Below are 6,978 nucleotides of genomic sequence, written 5' to 3'. Positions count from 1 at the left end.
AATTGGTATACAATGACATGAATCAACCAACTCAGTGATCCTGAACACCTCATCCCATTATATTAGTTGTCTCATATTGCATGGGTTGCAAAAGACCAATTCTAATCCAGATCTTCACGGATCTGTCAGGTAAGGTGCTTTGAAGTGCTGGATAGCATAGGCTGAGGAAGTAATATAGTGAGTGGGTGTCGGAAGCTCACAAGTCACAAGCAATAGGTTGACAGATGGGTTTACAGGTGAGTTGGTGAAAGAGGAGATTGCTTCTCGTGTTAAGACCTTGGAAGGTGTTGAGTGTAAGCAAACCTAAAACTTTGAATGTGGAGAACAAGTGGACAGTGGTGTTTGTAAAGCTGGCGTACTTCAACAGAGACTAAGAACCCTTACTGTTACGTTGTCAACTGTAGAGAGCTTTATGTGGAGCTGGAAGCAAATTCACGAAGGTTTCTAAGCTAAGTAAAATGTCAGTGACTTAAGACAAAATGTTAGGACCGACATAAACACATGCAATGTTTCTATTTGTGCAAATATCTGTTAAGTCAGCAAGACTCTTAATGATGAAGTTAAAACAAGTTACGGTTATTGTAGGAATTGCCTTTATTGAAACTTGTATGTGCATTTTGTTCAAACATTGTGATCATATACATGTATATACAGGGTCTACACATTGTCAGTGACATGCTACAACAAAGATGGTGTTATACAAATCTAGCTTGATCCTCATCGTGCAATTTGCTCAAACTTAGGGAGGAACTGTGCATATATTTATTTGCAGTTTTCATTAACATCCCAGCAGGGACAATGACAAGTTTTAGATCTATCTGTGTGGGTCTTGAACTCAAGACCAGTGTGAGTATCAAACACTTCATCCATTGATCTACCTTTTACTCTCCTTAATCCTGAAGCACCACAACGATAGCATCCCCCTCATGCTAAAAGCTCTGAATGTCACATAGATGGTTGATACTTATTTGTGTAAATCATGATAAACGACAGAGACGATGGCCACAGATGGTTGTTTCTGGAAGCAACCCTGCTACAAGCTGGCAAGTTAACAGAATCCTCACAAACATAGTTTACAGGTGATTAAGATGGATGCCGTGTCGGAGGGAGCTGGAGGTGGTGGGTTGTTGGACAAAGCGAGGGATCAAGGTGTCATTAGACAATAGGTTTGATGTTCCACATGCAGTGGGGACTGGTGCAGACTACAACAGATTGCAGCAGAATACCCAGACAGTCTGGGAGCTGCAGGAACACATGTCTAACTCTAACCAGACCACTGGAGATGGGGATCAAGATGACTGCACCCTTCGACATTTGGATATTGGGCAACAGGAACCAGATAATCCTGATTAGTTTTGGCGATAAGTCACGTGAGAATATCATACAAGATGTGCGATGAGGGGAGGAATGCAATGGGACCATGTCCAGTTCTATCAGTGGAGAGGATGGTTCTAAGATAAAGGTTTCCACAGAGGAATGTGTGGCTGTTCTGGCAGTGGATGAGGTATGACTGACAGTCCTGATTGGGTTCGATGTCAGAGGTGAGTCACCAGGACAGATATAGACAGCAGACAAGGCACACACTGGCCATCACTCCCTCTGAATGACTGAGACGATATTGGTGAGATAATATTGTTGAAAGAATCAGCACTGAATGAAATGTTGACTAAAATTAATGACATAATAAAAAATATATGCCCAGATGATCAATGAACACTTTTTTACAACCAGACAGTGTAATTACAAGATTAAACTGCATATTCATGTTTGAACTTGTTAGCATGGTATTTCTGCTGTTACATTTTAGGATATAGATATCAAAATACATCAGACATTATCGCATGTATTCTGCACTCACAATCTCTCTCACTCATGGGCATCAAGCGATGCAATTGGGATATGATAGCATGTGTCAACCCGATACCATTAGTCACCTCTTACGACAAGCATGGGTTGCTCTCTCTCTCTCCCCCCTCTCTCTCCCCAAAAGTTCGAAAAACAATTGTCCCTGATGTAAAGCCCAGTTTTAACTATTTCTTAATTTCAGTGCATTCATAGCGTTCACATTACTGAAGAGTAAGATGATGACCCAAAGATTCACAAACTGGGTGGAGGAAGAAGGAAGACAATAATCTGGGGTAAAGAGGGTAAAACCAAGTATGGTAACTCAGGTAAGAGTGCATAAATACCAGACCCTAACTTTGGTCATAAGAGACCCAACTTAAGCACAGTTTGAAGCAATCCCAGACAAATAAAATTGAGAGTAAACCAGTCCGACATATCTGATGTGATTGTATCTGCCATCAGCAGTGTTTACCACATCCGTGTCTGGAGTAATCATGTCCACAGCCGGACTTCCACCTACAGACCATCCTGCTAGCCATCTTGATAACACAGTTCGGGAGTGACATAACTGTCATGAACAATTAGGTCCAGACACAAAGCATTGCATTCTCTACCAGCTTTCTTACACCTCAGCACAACACAGGCTTCCCAACCACAGATTTCATTACCTGCTCTCGAAGTCAACAGATTTACAATACATGCTTGCTTCTTCCTTGAATAATTTAGAAGTATCAGTTTGTTTCAAACATTATTTATTTAACACACATAATTATCTTAATGATAAGGTTGAAATCTGTATTTGATACTTATGTATTTTGAGAATATCAATGTCATCAAATAGTTCTAATATACCACAAAATATAACTTTTATAATGTCTAACTGAGTTCTGTGAAGGGCATTCAGAAGTAATGAACATGTGGTTTTTTTAAATCAGCTTCTTTATTTGTTAAACATGACATTTTAGTCTTAGTTCTTTCTCCTACAGGTTTGACTATTTCTAACTTTCAAGGTGAAGATACATTTTGATATTTAACTTTTATCATTTTTCTGAACATCAAGTATTAATGTACTGCCAAGTGTATCACCTATTGTCTAATTCTACAAGTTACAATGGATATTTTATACTTAATTGTATTATCTATTTTTGAAAAATAATTCTTTTTAAACATTTTAATATCCCAGACTTAATGTCTATATCTACAGGTAACAAAACATACCTGATACATATTTTCATTAATTTGGGGAGTAAATATCAAATTTGTAAAACATTTTTGATATTTTACCGTAGCAACATTTGCATAATATTTTTTCAGGTATGAGTCAATGCAATATTGTTTTTTCAGCATCAATGCATTTTCCATTAATATTCCTTGATTTTTTCATCCTCTTTGCTCATACATGCTCATTTCAATGTCCCGTTTCATCCCTGTGATTATCATCAAGAATCTTTCATGAGAGCCCACCTGAGCTTAATGCTAAAAGCATGTCACTTTGGCCAGCTAGGTTTCAGTTCAACACCACTCCATCCTAAGGTCCTATATTACTGCGAAAAAAAATTCAAAGTTTCAAATTTTTCAATCTGTCATTTAAACATTAACTATTAGTCATTTGGTCCGGAACCAGATGTGCCTGCATATTTTGGTAAACGTGGCAAATGGCCGGAGTGAATGTCACAGGATTGGAACATTTGCTTGTACAGTATGTTATATAAGAAATATTTGAGGTTTTGCCAACCAAGTTTCAAAACTGATTTGAATAAAAAACATGTACACATAGAAACCATACATTCAAAACTCCTACACACCGGTATGTAATAACTGATTTGGAGGTTGTGAAAAATAAACCCAAATCTTTCACAGGACCTGCAGGACGACAAACAAAATAACGTTTTGTGTAAAACTTAAACAACTGTAGATTTCCTCAAAACAATTACACATTTCCCCAAAACAATTGTACATTTCATTATAAAAAAGAAATTGTATGTGCCACTCACAACCAAATGTAAACGCAGAGTTTACTGGCCCAAACTATTATTTCTGTAGAGTTTAGTCCAAGTATATAATCAGTGATTTTATGAGATGAGAGCGTATATTTACCAGACTCAGGATTAGTTGCTAAACTTGGCTGACTGACTGACTGAGTTTGGTTTTACGCCGCTTTTAGCAATATTCCAGCAACATCACGGCAGGGGACACCAGAAATGGGCTTCACACATTGTACCCATGTGGGGATTCGAACCCGGGTCTTCGGCGTGACGAGCCAACGCTTTAACCATTAGGCTACCCCACCGCCCCCTTGCTAAACTTGGACTAATGTCTGGTGTGTGGAATAAGAAAATAATGACTCGCACAAACCTCCCAAGTCCCCCTTCTATCTTCAATCAACAATTGAAATATGACATGGTTGTCCCTAATCACCTCATTTTGAAACAAGTTAGATATATGTAGTTTAAACAAAACTCGAAACATTTTCACATAAAAAGCTGCAGTTTTGACAGCTTTGTGAGTAGGTTGCCATATATTCAGTTCATGTTACAAGCCAACAGGAAGTGAAACATGCCGATTTCTTCATGGAGATAACAAGGGCTGTACCTGGTGCCGCATCTCTAACACCCAGGTGTGATGGTGTTATTAATCCAAACCCCCGCAACCATCTGGATACACAGGTTCTCTGTACCAGACATGTTGACCAGTGTCCAGCAGATACAACACAGGTATGTTACAATACATGCACTTGGTGTCTTGTTCCACTTACCCACCATGGGGTCGGAACGTCCTTACATCCTCTGTGGCCTCTCTACATGTTTAACACTCAACATCTCTTAGAGGGGCTGTCTGTGAAACTTCATACTAATATCAACATCTCTTGGCATTGTACATCTAACGCACAACTTATTATTATTAAATGAACTCTGTTCTCAAGAGGTTTTATCCCTTATGGTAAAAAGAATCTCGTGTTTGAAATTATTTAAAGTCTGACAACTGCCATAATCAATGTATTGCCTGCAACCTTTTGTATATTGTGTTTTATATGCACTGATTTTTCATATCCAGAAACTTAAAGGACCATGAATATTTTTCTGTAAGCGTTTCTTTAAATGTCTTCAGTACATGAAAATATTTCATGATCCCTAACATTTTTTGCTGAGTATATATACCTATATATCACCAGCCAGTCACTCCAGGATACACCCAAATAATCAGTTCTATCTAAACTATCAATCATCCTTCTGGTAAGGTCAGCAGAACAGTCAAATGCCAATTCTAAATTTAATAACACTTACCACGGTTTGTTTAAAGGATTACAGTTGAAAGCAACACTCTATCATTTACCATGTAATCGGGGCTGGAATTGCACAGGAGTTTAACAAAGTCGACATCTTTCATTCCAATAAATCCTGCTGTTGCCGCCTCAAACGCCCTGCTGAGGAACCGTTTTTGATCCATCATCCCAGCAATTCTAACTTTTGGAACGAGTGTCTAAAAGGTTTCCAATCTAGCAAAAACAGCTATCTTGATGATGTGAAGTCAGTTTCTGTTGCTTTTTCTAAAAATAATAAAATTAAATTTTTGTAAAAACAAGCTGCTGATCTCAGCACATGATTTTATTTGGGGGATAAGGAAATATCACGCAGCTGCGGTGGTTAACCCTTTCACAAACACATCCACATGGAGCAGACACTGTGGGAAGTTTACAAACTGTAGAAGGTTAATGTATGTAAAGAACTTCGCAAAGACTAATGTATTTTGACAATTACAAGAAAAAGACAGGATGTTTTTCTAACAAAGCCAACAATTGCGGTATAACACCACCTGTACAAGCTGATCATGTCCATCCGAGGTGTGATTGTATTTCCACAGAGAGGCTAACTCTAACAACTTCTTCGTAACACCCTTTCTTCTGCTGGTATAGATCTTACTATAGTCCGTTTGAATCCATTTGAGACCGATGAATTGCTCACTAACACAAAATCTAATAATTGCAACAAAATCAAACTTTGCATAGTCACATGAAATCAACAGACCAACTCTGATGATTTGTCTCATAATTTGGGACACCCGAATAAAAAAGCTGTTTAACAAATGATCATTATTTTGTTGTCACTTTTCGCTATTTCTTATGAAGGAGGACCACTTGCTTGTAGAACAATTGAACATTCCCTCTCTATTGACCTGTGAAGATAGAATTGGTCTTCAGCAATACATGCTTGTCGTAAGAGGCGACTAATGGGATCGAGTGGTCAGGCTCACTGACTTGGTTGACAAATGTCATCGTATCCCAAATGTGTAGATCTTTGCTCATACTGTTGATCACTGGATTGTCTGGTTCAGACTTGATTATTTACAGACCGTTGCTATATAGCTGGAATATTGCTGGGTGGGGCATTAAACAATAAACAAACATTAAATTCAAAATTACAACATACAAAAACAACCTGACAGGACGCGATGTATGTGTGCCTGACAAATACTCATACTGTGAATAACTTTATATTGTACTCAAATTTAAACCATAAAATTTCCAATGCCATAATAACATCCGTAAAAAGCAATATATAATCTCTGTTGGAATGGATTTGAAAGTGCTTAAAGATTACAATTTATTTCCAGTTCAACATCTTCTGAAGAAAATCTAGTTTTTCATTTACAAAACATCTGTTATAAATTACAAGCAACTTAGAGAAACTGTTAGAGCTGATATGAAAGACCTCCGCCAATATTGATCGCATGCTTTACTCTGTTACAGATTTTACATATTAGATCTGCGCAGGATCAAAACTTTGACATCGACAGTGAGAATGAAACACTACATCTTCCTTAAAAGTCTCCCATTTTGCTTGGGGTGACTTACACAGACACTGGCTGCATAAGCCCCCAAAGATCCACTCCACATAACTGTAAAACGTCCAAGTTCATGAGAACTGCCTTTGAACTTGGATACTAAATCATTGTAAATCAACACACAAAAATCTCATAAGCCCATGGCTGATAATTCCACCACGTATCAAAGTGAAAATTTCTCATTTTTCTTGCCATAATTTGTGAACAATTAATTCGGCGCTTGGGGATAACAAAACATTTGATAGTCTGCAGGAAATCCAAGATGGTCATTTCTGATCCATGTTGTAAAAG

Source organism: Haliotis rubra, unplaced genomic scaffold (genome assembly GCF_003918875.1).
Source record: "Haliotis rubra isolate DU_JTF1 unplaced genomic scaffold, ASM391887v1 Scf166, whole genome shotgun sequence".
Classification (NCBI taxonomy): domain Eukaryota; kingdom Metazoa; phylum Mollusca; class Gastropoda; order Lepetellida; family Haliotidae; genus Haliotis; species Haliotis rubra.
The sequence above is the reverse complement of the archived record's forward strand: the minus strand, read 5'-3'. Positions refer to the sequence as shown.